The 16250-nt window shown below is 35.2% G+C and overlaps 1 long non-coding RNA gene across 1 annotated transcript in view; it reads left to right on the top strand.

Moving 5' to 3' along the window:
* LOC116421257 overlaps nt 1-12550 on the top strand; it is a 59571-nt gene extending 47021 nt beyond the window's left edge. The window contains exon 3 of the long non-coding RNA XR_004231562.1: nt 11251-12550. This is a non-coding gene — a long non-coding RNA (uncharacterized LOC116421257). The remainder of the gene's footprint in view (nt 1-11250) is intronic.
* The last annotated feature ends 3700 nt before the right edge of the window (nt 12551-16250 follow it).

Here is a 16250-nt window from a genome sequence, read left to right as displayed (position 1 = left end):
TGTCAATGGTCCCAATATAGTGAGCTTCCATGGGTTGAATTAGTCTGGATTAGAAAAAACAGAGAAAATTAAAGCTTCTATTCTAGTCTAGAGGAAAAGCTTGTTGAATGGCCACTGCACTTCCATCCTGGATGAAATAGAAAAATCTAGCCTCAGAAACAAAACATCTTGTATCTATTTTGTGCATAACTGTATTTGTACATAGTATCTTCCCTTATAGAATATAAGCTTCTTGAGGATAAGAAATGTTTAACTTTGGTCTTTGTATCTCCATTACTTAGCAAAGAGGCAGGTACAAAGTAGGGGCTTAATAAAATCACTACTGACTAGATGCTTGTTGACCAAAAGAGTGAAGGAACGAAGTTTTGCATCAACTCTCACTTTTAAAAAATATCACCATTCAGTCTTGAAGAAGTATGAAGTATGTTGAATCTTCAGCTAAAAGCCATGGGTTCAGGTATTTTTTCTTATACTGACCAGATAAGTAAGTCATACTTTTCCTTGAAGTCTCAGTTTCTTTATCTATAGAATGGGCATCATAACACTTGCATCATTTACTTATTAGGAGTGAGTAGAATAGAAATGTAAGTTGCTATTATCATGTAACAAAGATATATAGCACTTTGCTAGGTGTTGGGAGATATTTAAAATTTAGGTAAGACTTGGTTCCTACTTTTGGGCATTTTACAATCTGATACATTCTCTAAATCTCCTTTCTCTCATTCCCCCATTTTTGTCAGCAACAACAAAGATATATTGATCCCACTATTTTGAAAATAACCCTAAGGTCAACAGAATGATTGAAAACTTCTTCTGAATGCAGGGAAATTTATTAAGAGAAAAAGAAAGTATTATCTTTTACTTCCCTCTCTCCTTTTTTAAAAAAGAAAATTAGTCGTTTGAATATTTACCTTTCCCCATCCCAATACCTCTTCAGGTTCTTCTAAATTCCAAGAAGAAAGGCAAAAGTCATCCATAATTAAATGCTTAATTTTAATATACTGTACACCTAGCATAGTAGTTTTAGTTCAATTTTATGACACAGTGGATCTGCAAAGTTTGTATGCCATATATTTATAGCATATGAACATACAATATAGAATTGATATGTTATATGTTGTCCTTTAGAAACTCTTATATAATGAGATAATCCCAGCACATTAGAGCTAGAAGCGATCATTTGGACCAATTCATTCCTTTTATAATCATCATAAATAGGAAGGACATTGAAGCCAATTTCATAGAATTTGGAACATAATGTATACTATTTTAATTGTTCTGAAGTTTACAATTGTAGTTTTACTTTTATGATAAATTGTTGGTTGGATCTGTTTCCAATTATGAAATTGTTCCGATGGGAGAACATGCTTTGCTCCAGAAATTGCTTGTAGTGTCTATAAAGCATATGTGTTAATTAATGTCGTTATGACAATATTTTCACCCATAGTACTCTTAGTTTTGTTTTTTAATCTTCAAGAATTGGATAAATTATAAGGTCTTTTCAAGGTCTAAGATCTTACAATTTAAAAAAATAGTTGGGAAAAAACCTGTCAATCTTTTATTTACATGACCAATTAGCCAAATAATAAAATAACAAAGTTTATTTATATAATTCCTTTAGTGCATTACTTATTTTCTTTCAGTGAATTCAAAATGTTTACTACTTGTGGAAAGACCACCATCTATTAGACACTATCAACCAGAGTCTCTCCCCCTTCCATTCCTCACACATGGTGAGGACGTGGGTGAGATTAGATTTTTCTTAAAAGTCAACACAACCAAGATTTAACTGGCCTGGTATAGGGTAAGATCGTATGCTTCCCTTGAGACATCTTCCTGGTGGTCTATGGATGTATTTAAGTGTTTTCCAGGTAATCTGGATACATCAAAGATGTCACTCATATGGAGTTGGTGCCCCCTCTCTTTGATGTATAGTTGAAAACCACACCCTGGAGGACTGAACAGAGATGGGGGAGCAGTACATTTATGGAAGTTAAATGCCATGGCAACGAACTTTAAAAAAAATAAAATAAGACTGTTCAATGACATAAATGCACCTCATTTAATCTCAATATTGACCCTGGATTAATGATACTAGACTGCACCTCCATGCAACCTAAATTCCTTAAGGGAATTGCAGAATTCTGAACTGAAAGAGGTCTCAAATGTCATTTAAATCAACCCCCTCCCTTAATTATGAGTATCTTCTATAATCCTCTCCAAAAGTAGTCATCCAGATTCTTTAATATTTTCTGTGATGGAGAACTCATTGCCTTTAGTAGTTATTCATTTATTTGGATGACATTAAAAATTAGACATTTTTCTTTATATTGAATATGTTTTCCTGTAAATTCTACTTTTTCATTCTAGTTTTTCCCTCTGAGAGCATACAGAATAAGTACAATGAATCATGATCTGAGAGAGATTGTGTGTAGATAGAATTTGGTGACCTGGAAATTAGTTCAAGGTAAATATTAGACAGAGAGAACAATGAGAAGAAGCAGTTAAGATCAATTCAACAAAAGACCATGAATCACCTATAATATGAAAGAAACTATTCTAAATACTGGGAGGAGGGGGAGGCAGGATACAAAGATAAAAAGGGAAACTGTCCCTGCCCTCAAGGAATTCATATTCTATGAGTCAGTATATTGATACATTACGGTGGCTTGGGGCAGAACCGTTGGGGATACTCATATTTGAATGGAAAATTTAGCACAAACGCCGAAAAAGAGAGATGGAAGAATAAACAAAGAAATCAAGGGAGGTTTTACTGATAATCTATGAAAGGGTAGTTTCAGTTAAGTAGTGGGGTCAGAGACAAAATTTAAAGGAAGCAAAGAACTAATGGAAAGTGAGGACATAGAAGAGTAAAAAGGAGAATTGTAGACCAACAGCTTGGGATGATGTTCAAGAAAGTGAAGGCCAAGTGAAGCTTGTTGAGATAAACTCCTGGAGAAGAGAGATGGGAATGGAATGGGATGGGGTGGAATGGAAGACATAAGTAGAAGCATGGGCCTTGGCAAGGTGAAGGAGTACCTCTGCCTCAGAGACTGGAGCAAAGTGGTGTAGATCAAAATGTATAAAGATTTTGGGGTGAGGTATAGACAATAGAAGGGAGCTCATGTCAGAATAACCTTAGTTTTCGCAGTAAATTAGAAGTCAAGGTCATTTACTGAAAGAGAAGGGATAAAGATAGAATAGGAGGATTCAAGGTAGAGTAGGAGTTTGGACACATCTGATATGGAGAGAACAATATAGTCAATTAGGGAAGAATAAAAAGATTGCCATGTAGTAAGAATTCAGAAGGATTAAATAATATGAATTTTCTGGGAATTATAGTGTCATGTTTTCATGACTTTCTCGAGTGGTGTTAGGAAGTGGCTAGTTGTTAGGAGCAAAGGATAGTGTAGAGATGTACCAGAACAGAGGATTGGCAGATGATGAATAGCAGTATGACAAGGGTACAAGTGATTCCAGAGTGGAAAACAATACATAGTTGAACTAGTTAATTATGGGGTCAAGACTCTGAAGGGATCAGGGCAGTTGTTTTGTGTGTGGAGAACAGGAAAAGGTAGAGAATCATAGTATAGAAGAAAAATAGAATTAGGAGGAATGAGACAGAAGAACAAAAGGAAGAACAAGAAATTATGATCAGGAAATAGAATTTCAGGATTCAAGATAGTGGAAGTGACAGCATGATCACTGCTTCAAATATGAGATGCTTTTATGTAGATAAATGATATTACATTGCCATCTTAGCATTGGAAATGAGCTAAAGAAAGGCTGCTCAATAGCAAATGTTCTTCTTCACTTTTTCTCCCCTCCAACTCCAATATGCAAATTATTGAAATTCTCATTTTCTTCTTCCCAGAGCTAACTCAAAAATGGTTTAGTTTAAAAGAAAGATTTTCTTTTCTTCCATACTTCTTTACCATGGGCTAGATTTCTTGCCCTTTCTGGCTGAAGAAAGTTCTCTCTTCATTGCCCTACACAAAGATACTTTCAATTCTCATCTGTTACTGGATTTAAATCCATAGAATTTTTTCAAATGAGGAAACTGAGGTTCAGCAAAGTTATATTACATGACCAATGAGATTGGTAATTAGAAGTTCTGGAATACAAATCCAGATCTTCTGACTATAAATCCAGTCCTCTTTCTACTAGATCCCAAGGTGTCTAAGGACTAATTTTTAAAAAAGGAGGCTAGGAGATAGGAAAATGTGAATTCTGTCTTTTCCAAAGTGCTTCTGCCATCCTGTGAGCAAAAGGCTGCTATCCTAAAGAGCATTTTTTATAGATAAGAGGACAGAAATGAGTAGACCAGCTGTGGGGGAGAAAGAAACCTTTTCAAATCATTCTGTAGATGACATGTGTCTTAAAGAAAGTAAAAAATGAAAAGCATAAATTTATATTCAGCAATAAAATAAGCTGGAGAACAATAATAAGAAATGAAGAAGGTGGTTAAAAAATCCCTATTTGCCATATTTTTTTAGCTGAGTGCCTGGCAGGGTATCCAGAGTATGCTTTAAAACTCTACTTTAAACATTTTACTTATTTACTATTTAGATTTCAAAAGAAATCATGCATTTGGACTTTTTTTTGGAAAGAATTCAACTTAATTCATTTTGATTAGATGCAAATTTATTAAAAGAGAGAATTTTGAAGTTAGCAGGTGGATTCTATCCTTGTTTGTTCTACTTTATTAAATTGCTTTCTTTCTGGATCTTAGGAAGCCAAGATCTCTTCTGGATGGGGTTGAGGGTGTAGATAGAGAAGATGTGAGGCATTTGAGAAGAGAAGAGAAGCATTGGAACAGCTGTTTAGGGAAGTGAGAAAGAGTCTACTTAGGAAGAATAGAATTTTGTTAAGAAGGATTGAGCAAATGGTTGTGATTTGATAGCGTGAATTTGTTAATCATGTTGACAGTTTTGCGACTTCCTTCATTGATATCCACCAGCTCAGGAACATTACAGAGAAGGTAAATGAGGTAGTGATCTGAGATTGATGATGGGCATGGCAGAAAAAGAACGATGGAGGTAAGGGTGTCAAGGATGAAGACAATGTTCATGTCTAGCATCAAGATAATGATGACAAGTGGACCCAGAGTAGGGATAATAGACTGGGAGTGTAGGGATTAGAGGTAGTAAAGAGAATAAAGGTAAAGTTTAAGAAGAATAAGCCATTGGGAGATATAGAAGAATATGAGATTGATCAGAAAGGCTTATTTTTTTTTTTTTAATTGAGTCTTAGAAAATATTCTACATCAAACTAGTTACTCAGCAGACACTACATCACTTCCATTTTAATTAGATTAGAAATTCTTTATGCTTTTTTTTGGTTATTTTAAGATAAAAATAATGGGAGTAGCACAATAAAGGGTGTGGTGAGTTCTAGGATATCCTTTTTATTGGCTGAGATATACTAAAGCTGTGAGACTTGAGGAAGCTATTAATTCTGAGGTCAGAGTGCTTTATTTTTTTGGGGGGGAATCTATATGTATATTTAATGTCACAAATTTTGAGGGCAGGGGTCTAAGAAAAAGACTACCAGTTTGAGAAAAAAGGGAGCCTGTCTTGGAGATTAGTTGCATACAGTAATACAGATCTGGATCAAGTGAAATAGATAAGTGGCATGAATCTTAAAAAAAAGAAAGGTATTAACAGGTTTTAAAATTAGAATCTCATTTGATCCTCTAAAATAACCATGGGAAGTAGCTGTTATTATAGCCTCTTTTTAACAATTGAAGAAACTGATGCAGATATAGACCAAGTGATTTGGCCATAACCATATAGCTAGAAGATGTCTAAGACAGAATTTGGACTCGGGTCTTTCTGCCTACAGATCTAACACTATCAATAGCTGCCTTTATTCTATATGGTTTTGTTGTGAATTCTATCTGCTCTGGTAAGTTGACTTGACTCCAATTGTGTTTGGTTTATAGTTTGGAGCATGCCTTTGATCATATCCTTTCTATCCAAAGTGGGAGGAAATCTTTTTAATTGCTCATCCTCATCAGAACATGTTGACTTCATCCCTAAAGGTAGTAGACCAAACATATAGGGAGGATGAAGTAACTGAATTATTTGTCTTGCTTCTGTCAGAAGAGAAAGCCAGTACCACTACTCAAAATACAGCTATTCCTTCTACATTACAATTTCCCCCATTATGGTTTTGATATATTGCAGATTGGGATTAGAAATTGGATGAGAATTTTGGGGGAGTTTATAGAAGATGCAGATGACATAAGGAGTTCAGCGCATGATACAGGAAAAGTTTAGAAACTCAGAAATGCATAAAATGTGTATATAGTATCGTATAATATCAAAATATTTTATCTTCTGATAATGTAATAATTTTGACTTCTCCTCTGGTAGTAAGGGAGGGCCAAAATTTTCTATATGGATTTGCCAGATTGAGGGGGTACTGTACCCCTAATTTCTGTGATCTAGAAAGGATAACCATACCTCCTTTCTCCTAAACTAGAAAGTAGATTGTTTCACAATTAGAGATTTCTTCCATGGTTTGAAGATAAATCTTCTCAGATATTTATTTATAGCTCAGTTCTGTGTGAATGTATTTGATTTTTTTTTTTTTTTGTGAACAAGGCTTCTTTTTTGAAAAGGCAAAAAGGTAGAGAATAGTAGAACACTGGGCCTGCATGTTCCTAACATTTTAGTTTAGAGAGGGTTGATGTGCACGGAGCGTGATAATGAACCTACAAAGGCTATAATCAGCATAAATGAAGGACTGTTTGCTATTCAACAACAGGCTATACTTACATCAAGAATTTTTTTAGTTGGGTCTGAGACTACTGCCAGAGAAAACGTGTGAATTTGCAAGTGAGGAGGATGGTGGGGAACAGGTAACAGGTTTCCCGAGGCCCAGATATATATTTGATGTTAAGGCAGGTTGACATAGACATTAGGTCTCATGAATACTTAGTTTGAACTGACTCAGCCCTCACAGTAGAATTTTACCCACTGACTGAGTGCCTTGGGCAAATTCATAGAATTTTTGAGCTAGAAGGAAATTTTGGACATTGTAAAATCATTTTTTGATATTAGAAATGGAGACCCAGAGAAGTTTAATGACCTGTCCAACATCATATAGACAGTGGCAGAAATTGAATTAAGATCTAGATTGAACTTCAGATTTCTAATCATACTGTGCATATTTCCCATTTATATAATTATGCATTATGGCATAATCACTACTTTACATATAAATAAACTGAGGCTTGGTTAGTTAAATGATTTACCTAAGGGTATAAAGATACTAGTCACAAAATCAGAATATTTTACACACTTTCTTTACATAAGATTATATAATTGCAAATTCTCTGTCTAAGAACTGGATTCCAAATACAGTTCTCTTCCCAATACATGCTACTGATATCTAACATTTTCATACTCAGGAGGAGATAGTTATCATCTTAGACTTGAAGGAGCATGGGAAAAAATACAACAACAAAACATGTTTCTGAAAATAGGCTAGAGTAGAGATTGTGAGTTTGAGAGAACATAGGAGACCCTCAAAATAGCATCTATGACAGAGGTTGTAGGCAACAGAGTTTAGTGAGGAGTCAAACCCTGAGCTATCTATTTGACATGGGTCAGTGCATACTAATTACTGCAAGTACAGGGGCAACTTTGATTACCTTCTAAGTCACATTCAGAAGTGACTGTGATGGGATGAATGATCCCAGAACAGCATTACATGATCTTATCACTGGTGCGAAAATTACTCAGAATTTGCTGTTTAGTCACCTGGGTAAAGTTACAACTCATTTTTTCTAAATTAGTCTTAACCAGTACTGCATCCATCCTAAATGGCCCATTCAATGCAATAACCCCGTGGCTAATAGACAAGGTAGGTATGATCAAGGACTTTGATATACCCGGGAGAAAATGCCCATCTATTCTAAGTTAAACTTTATTAGACTAAAGTATGTGATTAAGGCTGAGTCATTCTTGGAACTTAAGAAGTTTGGGAAGAGAGAGAGACAAACAGATACACATACACATACAGAGAGATAGAGAGACAGATCTGTGACAGACAGAGAAGAGACAGAGAGAGAGAGAGAGAGAGAGAGAGAGAGAGAGAGAGAGAGAGAGAGGAGAGAGACACACAGAGATAGAGAGATGGAGAGTGACATAGAAAAGATCGAGACAGAAAGTGACACACACACAGAGATAGATAGAAAAAGAGAGAGACACTTCTGTCTCTAGAGAGATGAGAGAAAAAAAAGGTAGACAGCTGTATGCCTATGAGGATGTCAGAGGCAACTAACTAGTAGAAACACCTTTGTTTCAAGGTATTTCTTAAATATAGCAACAACTTCTTTTTAGAAAAAAGAAAAGACACTCAAGTCTTCAATACCAGCTAATCTCTTGGCAAACTTCTTTTCAAAAAATGTCAAATTCCATTTGCCCAAATTCTGCAAAGCTCCATAAAGGTATTTAACATAGAGATGATTATTTTTTTAAAAAAAATAATACCCTTTATAAAATCCACAAACAATAGAGCCACTTCATTTTTATCTCCAGTACCTAGCACAATGCTTTTCATCTGTTATTTCGTGAATTGAAGTGAAATTATAAAACAAACACAATCAATCCAAATCTCTCTTTCAAAAAGTCCTACTGAAATTATTTTCAGTGTAGTATTAGGCCTCTAGCTATCTTCTCTTAAGGAAATAATTAGCATCATTTGCCTGATACCTTTTCTAGGAAACAGGGAAAAATAACTTGCATTTGTTTAGCTCTTTAAATTTTTCAAAGCACTTTGTATACATTACCATATTTGGTTCTCAAAACATTTGCCCTGGGAGGCAAATACTAACATTATCCCCATTTTACAGTTGAGGAAAATGGTTCTGAGAGGGGTTAAGTGTCTTGCCCAGGTGTCTAAGGCTGGATTCTAACTCAGATTTTGGTAACTCCAAACCCTACACTTTTATCTATACTTCCACAGAACTGATGAATCAAGTTTCAGTATAGTTTAAAAAACCAAACAAGATTGGAAAGAGTAATTCATTGATTTCAGTATTTTGTTACTATCAATGGCTCTTGGGAAACACTGTGCTGTAAGAAAGAGATCCTTGGACTATGAGGCAAGGGTGAAATTCTAGGCTGGCTTTAGTGACTAGATAACACAGATCAGAAATACTCTTTTCTTCCTTCAACCTTATATAACACATTATACTTTTCTTACGCACTTCTCAGAATCACAGAATCTGAGAGTTGAAAAGGGACCCCAAAGTCCATCTGATGTGATCTCTCTTTCTGAGAAAGAATTCTCTCTTCAGCATTCCTGACCATTGGTCACCCAATAGCCACATAATTGCCTTTAATAAGTTCATGAAACACGATTAACTTTTGGCCAGCTTTAATTGTCAGTCAGTCAATTAGCATTTATTAAATGTCTACCATGTTCTGAACATTGTGCTAAGAGCTAGATTATGTTCATTATATACTTATTCAATTTTATATTATTATTAGTACATATGACCTATCTTCTTTATAAAGCCATTGAATTTTGTAACAGTAGAGATAAAATACTATTTATCTATATTAAGGGGTTCTCAATAGAATCTCAACATTCCTATAGTACTCTGGGGCTCAGAGATCCTTTATTCATTGGGATAGTCTGTGGATTACCCATTCCAGAAAGCTCTGGATCACATATGTGAAAATATTTGAAAAAAATCATTGAGAACTTCCAATGAATTTGAGATAGCAAAAATCACTTAGTTCAAATATTCCTGTGTTAGGATCTACTCCATCAGAGTTATCTTGGATTTGTTTTACATGTTTTGCATATACCTGTGATAAATGAAAAACCCTAAGGGACAGAATTTCTGGATAATTAACAATATATTTATCAATTAGGCTAGCTAATAATCAATAAATTGAGGCTTTTGGCAACTAAAGACAAAAGACATGGAGAGCCTGAAAGCTTTAAATAACTCTTGAAAGAGAATTTCCTTGACAACTGAAAATCAATTCTGATTGATATTTAGTAGATATTTAATGAGGTGGTAGCCTAGAAATCTTTAACTTTTGCTGAGAATGTGGCTTGCTTTTGAGATTCAGCCATCACTAGGACAATCTGGATAGGAGAATCATCTCCATCCAGAGCTCTCTGGTTGGTTTTCATCTTCATGAATAAGGTCACTCTAAACTCTAATGGAGGGGTACAAGAACAAGGGATCATTTTTTTTTTTGTGAATAAGAACTCTATTAAACTGAATTCTTTTAATTCTCTAAATGAAAGTAAAATCTCCTAGTTGGGTAGGATTATGTGCAAGACAGAAAAGTATGTTCTTTGAAAGCTAAAGGTTCTCTCAATCAGGCATGTCCTTCAGATGCTGATCTTCCACAGGAGCTGGATCTCAATGAAGAAACAAAAGAGAAAAGCCTGGATACCAATTTAACAATTGGTTATTAATATAATAGTAAATTAACAATTTCTCTCACATATATAGATGTTATTATTGACAAGCTCTAATTCCAACTGGTCCAGTGATTCGGGTTCAGAATAGAAAGAAATAAAAAAAGCACTAGGTCATCTGATATTTAACAAAAGGAGATTTATTAATTGTATAACAGTGACATATTTATATCTAGTTTTTGAGTGGTCTTGTAGCTGTAAAGAATGTTTAAGTTCCTCTTAAATTTTCTATTAAGAAGGAACCAAATTCAGCCTCAGACACCTACTAGTCTTGTAAGCTTGGGTAAATCATTTAACTTCTGTTTATCTCAATGTTCTCATCTGTAAAATGAGCATAATAATAGTACTTACCTCACAAGGTTTTTTGAAGATCAGATGAGATAATATTTGTAAAGTATTAAGAAAGCTGTCATCATCATCATCATCATCACCCAAGAATATATAGGATAATCTGCTTTGCTGTCCACCCAAGATTGCCTTCAATTCTGGTGTCTGAGTGGTGAAGTAGCTATAGGATAGGTGCAGGAATACAAGCTTTTATGCAGAACTACAGACTGATCCCTATTGTCCTTGATGATTAAGGTTAGTACTATCTATTTATTAGGAGTTGGAGATGGGCAAAGGGACCCCAGAGACTTTCAAAATGTACCAGTATAGAATAAGCAGAACCCTGGAACTTTCTGAATCATCCAATTATGAGTAGGTTACATAATGCACATAGGGTCCTGTAAAATTCCTTTGGTTTCAGGGCTTGCATTTTTGGGTTTGTTAATTATTTTAGCTATTTCTTTTCAGGTATCCATATCCTCTTCTTCCTCATCACCCTATCAAAAGGCTTAGTTTGACTGGTCTACAATAGGAATAGATGAAAGCAGCAAGGGAGAGAATATAGAAGTAAAAGAGGTCAAGATGATTTCCATGGAAGACATTCACAGTTTAATAAGTTAAAGAAGGACAAGAATGAACAACATGGGAGACCAAAAAGGAAAAGTCAGATATGAAGGAGGAAAATCAGAGATCAGTGTTACAGAAACCAAAGAAGGAGGAAATATCCAGAAGTGACATCGTTTGGTAAAAGCTATTATGTATGGCAGAAATATGTGTATGAAGACAGAAAATAGGCCATTGGTAATTGTACAAGTCAGTTTTAGTAGAATTATGGCATCAGAAATCAAATTTCCATGAACTTTTTACAATTATTCCTCTCCAAATTGAAATGAAATTTTTGGAATCAAATGTTGATTTGGAGTCAAATCTTAAGCTCTACCTTGGTTGAATATTTAATTTGGCAAAGATTTACCTCTTCCACCAATTAGGGAAATTGGGTTTATTTCAGGTCATTAGCATGAATCCAGATGTGCACAAACTTGATGTGAAAGGTACTTTGCCTTATTAAGTCACTCTAAGGTACCGAGATGGTAAAATTTGGATCACTAGGATATGTTAGCTATTTCAAACTTTAGAAGGGCTGGCATGTGGAAGATAGAAGAATGCATTAATACTGTATAGCCCTATAAAGCAGATTTGAGATTAATGAGGAGAAAGTACAATAAGACAGATTTCTATTCCACATAATGAAGCATTTCCCAGTCAGAGTTTTCTAAGACCTGGAACATACAATGCATGAGGAACTGAATTCCTTATTCTCCTGACTAAAAGCATTCAAATAAGGGCTGTTTGAGTCTGTCAGGGCTCCTACAGAAGAGGATCCTGTATTGGATGAGAGATTGAACTACATGACCTATAAGAGCCCTTCTAATTCCAAGAATCTATGATTTTAGCTAATGAAAGCATTTTCTTTCCTAAGCAGGATAATTTGCCATCATTTTCTTAATTAAGGGGTTGAAACATTTGTCTTACTCAATGGTCATCAAGTCCTTGTTACCTTTATCATGACTAAAGATTCACAAAAGAATCTCCTCTAGGAGATATCTTATCAGTGCAACACAGTCCAATCTTTATTCCTAACATTTAAAAATCTTCAGGAATGACTGGCCTTATATATTAGTGGAGCAAATTGTTGACTGATTCACGTAATTTGAGAAGTCTTGTTAAAATTTCCTGTAGGATTATTTCTATCATAGTATTTCCCATTTCTATTATAAAAATTCATATTATATATTGACCATTCCATGAAGTAGTGTTTTAAAATAGACATTCTAAAAAGGGTAATATAATTTACTTCTGAGCAGGGAGCTGGGGCAGATGGAGAGCACTGGGCATCTAGTATATCGTTCCTTGAAAACAGAAAAAGGAATATATTTCTCATCTTTGATGAAGGCCCGATCCTGAATTCTGTGCCCTTTTGACATGAGAAGGAGTTTGGGGCTGGTAAAGAAAGGCTGTTGCTAACTCTATTTGTAAACTTTCTATTCTTGCTAAACTGATTTTTCTGTTCCCTGAGTATACCTTGCAATCTTCCACTTTCCTGCCTTGGTTTACATTATTCTTTATACCCTGAATAATTTCTACTTGACTATTTCTGGGATGTTTCAGGTGGCAGAAGTTGCCTTCCTTTCTGGGGGTCTTCAAGCAAAAATTGAATGACCAGTAATCTGCAAAGCTGTAACAGGAATTCCTGTTTAGGAATGGATTGAATTAGATGATTTTTTAAATTCCTTTCCACTCCCAGAGTCTGTGAATTCCTACCTATTTTTTAAAGCTTGCCTAAGCAACCCCTCCTCTTTGAAGTCTTACAACCCAGATGCCTGTAAGGATCTTCCCCCCTGCTTAGGTGTCATGTAAAATTTTGTTTTGCAGTTGTTAAATGCACTTATATGACATGATTTATTCCCCTATTAGAAGAATATAAACTCCATGGGGCGAGACTATATTTTACTTAAATATTCTATCTCCTTTCATCTAGGAAAGTATCTGAACACTATAAATGCTTTATAAATGTTTGTTGATTAATTTATTGCAATGTGATGATTATCAAACCAAATAGTTAATAGTTATGGATTTGATAGCTAGAATAACACTTTTCTCTTTTGTGTATGGGAAAAATTAAGATTTGGAACTCTTATATAAATCTTGCAAGTTCATGTCCCCAAGTCAACTCTATATTTTGGGTCAAGTTCTGGTTGAAAGAAAGAAACTGAGGACAAGGAAAGATAGAAAACATTAGCTAATTTCTCTTTAGGACAGATGGTGCGATGGAAATACCACAGGATGAGCAACTTCTTGATAGTATTCTAGTTCTGACTTTGTCACTAGTTTTCTTTGTGGCAATTAAGAATGTCACTTAGATTCTCTGACCTCTATGTTTATCTGGAAAGTATGCTCTGTCAACATAACTCAGAGTCTTTATGTGGACCAAAAGAGAAAATGAATGCAAAGATTCTTTGCAAAGAATAAAATAGGAAAGATTTTTTTTCACCTACATCCAATATGATACATGGTTTGTATATTCAAGAAGTAGCTAAATGTTTATTAGCAAGGCTAGCCTCTTGATGGATAAAGCAACAGATTGTCTATTATATGATTCCAGGAACTTTGGGAAGACTTAAGCAATTGCCCAGATAATTCTCTGCATTAGCTGACAATAGAAATTTCATTAATAGCCTTGGTTCCACTTAAAATGTATCTTTCCACCCCCTCCCCCCCCCGCCAATCCTCAACCAATTCATGAAGCAGTTCATAAACACTTAAAGTGGACAAGTCACTATGCACATAGCAGCCTATCATCTCATTGTGAATGAAGCTAAGGGACTGAAACAGATGGATGTTGGACACAAAGGAAGCCAAGAAAGGTAAGGAGTTAGAGATGTAATAGCAGGTTAGGGAAACAAAAGATAAACTTTACCAATTAATCAAATTTGTTTAAGAAGTGTGGGTTTCTTAATATATCTCTAGAAAAAAGAATCATGACTACTAAGAAAAATACAGATCTCTTTTCAATGTAAAAAAATAAAGGCTTCATTGCCCCTTAAACTAAGGTCAACTTATTTGAATTTCTTATTTTCTAAGCAGTTGCTTGTAATCTCCTGATACAGAGGACTCTGAATGCTGCCTAAAATTTGAATGTAGTGTTGGGAGCTCATCACTCATCTTAGAAATTTTACTCACTAAAGCATTTCAAATTGGACTCAACACATAATTTCTGGATAAAGTCCAATAGGTATCAGCAATGTATTGTTTCCTGTCCCTGTCCCTGGTACTGTTGGAAACTCCTTTCCTGAGGAGGTGGGGAAAGGTTTTAACTGGGGCATTCTGGCACAGTTGAAGGGGAAGAAATTATACTTTGAGAAAACATTTGTCTAAGGTTAGGTATACATACATGTCTTGAAACTATGAAAGAAAGTTAGTAGCAGTGTCTGAAATAGAAAATTAAACAGGCCCAAAGTAGTGGTAAAGTGTAAAGAGAAGGTTAGGTCAGTATGAGGAACACAATCAAGTTGGGGTAAGGTGGTGGTGGGGAGAAAAATAAAAGGAAAAGCCTGAATTTCAGTAATCAAGGCTCTGTTATCAGATGAGTTGTAGGCTATTGAAGGAAGCAGACATTTTACTTATGGCAGTAGCTGCTTAGTTCTTGGACCATTTTATGCAAGAGTCTTCTTATTACTTAAAAAGCCTCTCCTCCAGCTTTTACTTCTAGATCATTCAGCCAGTATGGCACTGAGAGATTGTGACTTACCCAGTGTCACACAACAAATATGTGTCAAAGATAAGGACATGAACCCATGTGTCCCCTTTCTCTATTATGACACTGCTCTATCATATCAAATTCTATTTTGTGATTTTGAAAAAATGAAGAATTGTGCTTGGATTCTTCAGTTTCGGATTCTAATTGCTATTGTCTTTTTTTATAGAAAATATTTGAGACTAAATACAAATAAGAAAAAAACAAAATAGAAAAAGACAGACAGGAAAAAAACCCTCAAAACATTGTCATGTGTCCAGCAGGATATTAGGGAGGATAATTGCTGTTCTTTTAAAGAATATGTGTGTGTGTGTGTGTGTGTGTGTGTGTGTGCGTGAGACAAACAGAAAGAGAGAAAAAGAGAGAGAGACAGAGAGAGAGAGAGAGAGAGAGAGAGAGAGAGAGAGAGAGAGAGGAGAGAGAGGGAGGGAAAGAAGAGTGCTAAGAATTTCTGGTGAGTACAAGTAAACAGAAAAAACATTTGGTGGGAAAAAATATTAACAACAGCACAACATATTGATGAACTTTAATCCTGAGAATTTATTTACCTTCCAAAGAGGAAAAAAACCTGGTAGATGAAATGAATTTTCTTGTTCTGCTTTAGGTCTTTGCTCAGAGGAGAAATGGCAATCTTGAGAAACAGTCAGTCAAAGCTTTAAAAAAAAAACCCACCAGCAAGCAAACAAGGAGCCAAAATGGTTTTATTTTGATGTGCCTAAAGAGCAATAAGAAAGAGCAGCATATTTCTAAAACAGAAGAGTTTCCATTTTGATTTGGTTTGAAAAAACAGGTGAAGGTTTGAGTTTTCAATTCCCTCTGAGGTGATTTGCCCTAATTTGAACTTCTGATGCTGAAAATTGAATGGAAAATGAGTACTTTCTGTAGTTTAACCATTGCCACCTTAACTACATTATTATTATGATTTGTGGATTGTCTGCACTCTCAGTGCTATGTAGGAGAGAGAACCTCAGTGCCTGCCCTCAGGGTTTTCAACTACAATTTCAGGAAATATTCGTCTGGCTTTGCATCAGCTCCTGAGAGGAAATAGGTCTGCTTGTACAGGGGGAAGTGACGTTTCCCCTGATTTGAGTCATGGCTTCTTGTTCCTCATGTACACCATTCCCCTCCACTAAATTCCTTCATTTTCATTTCT

The sequence above is a fragment of the Sarcophilus harrisii genome, chromosome 1 (genome assembly GCF_902635505.1).
Source record: "Sarcophilus harrisii chromosome 1, mSarHar1.11, whole genome shotgun sequence".
Lineage (NCBI taxonomy): Eukaryota > Metazoa > Chordata > Mammalia > Dasyuromorphia > Dasyuridae > Sarcophilus > Sarcophilus harrisii.
Note: the sequence above shows the minus strand (reverse complement) of the source record. Positions and strands in the feature narration are given on the sequence as shown.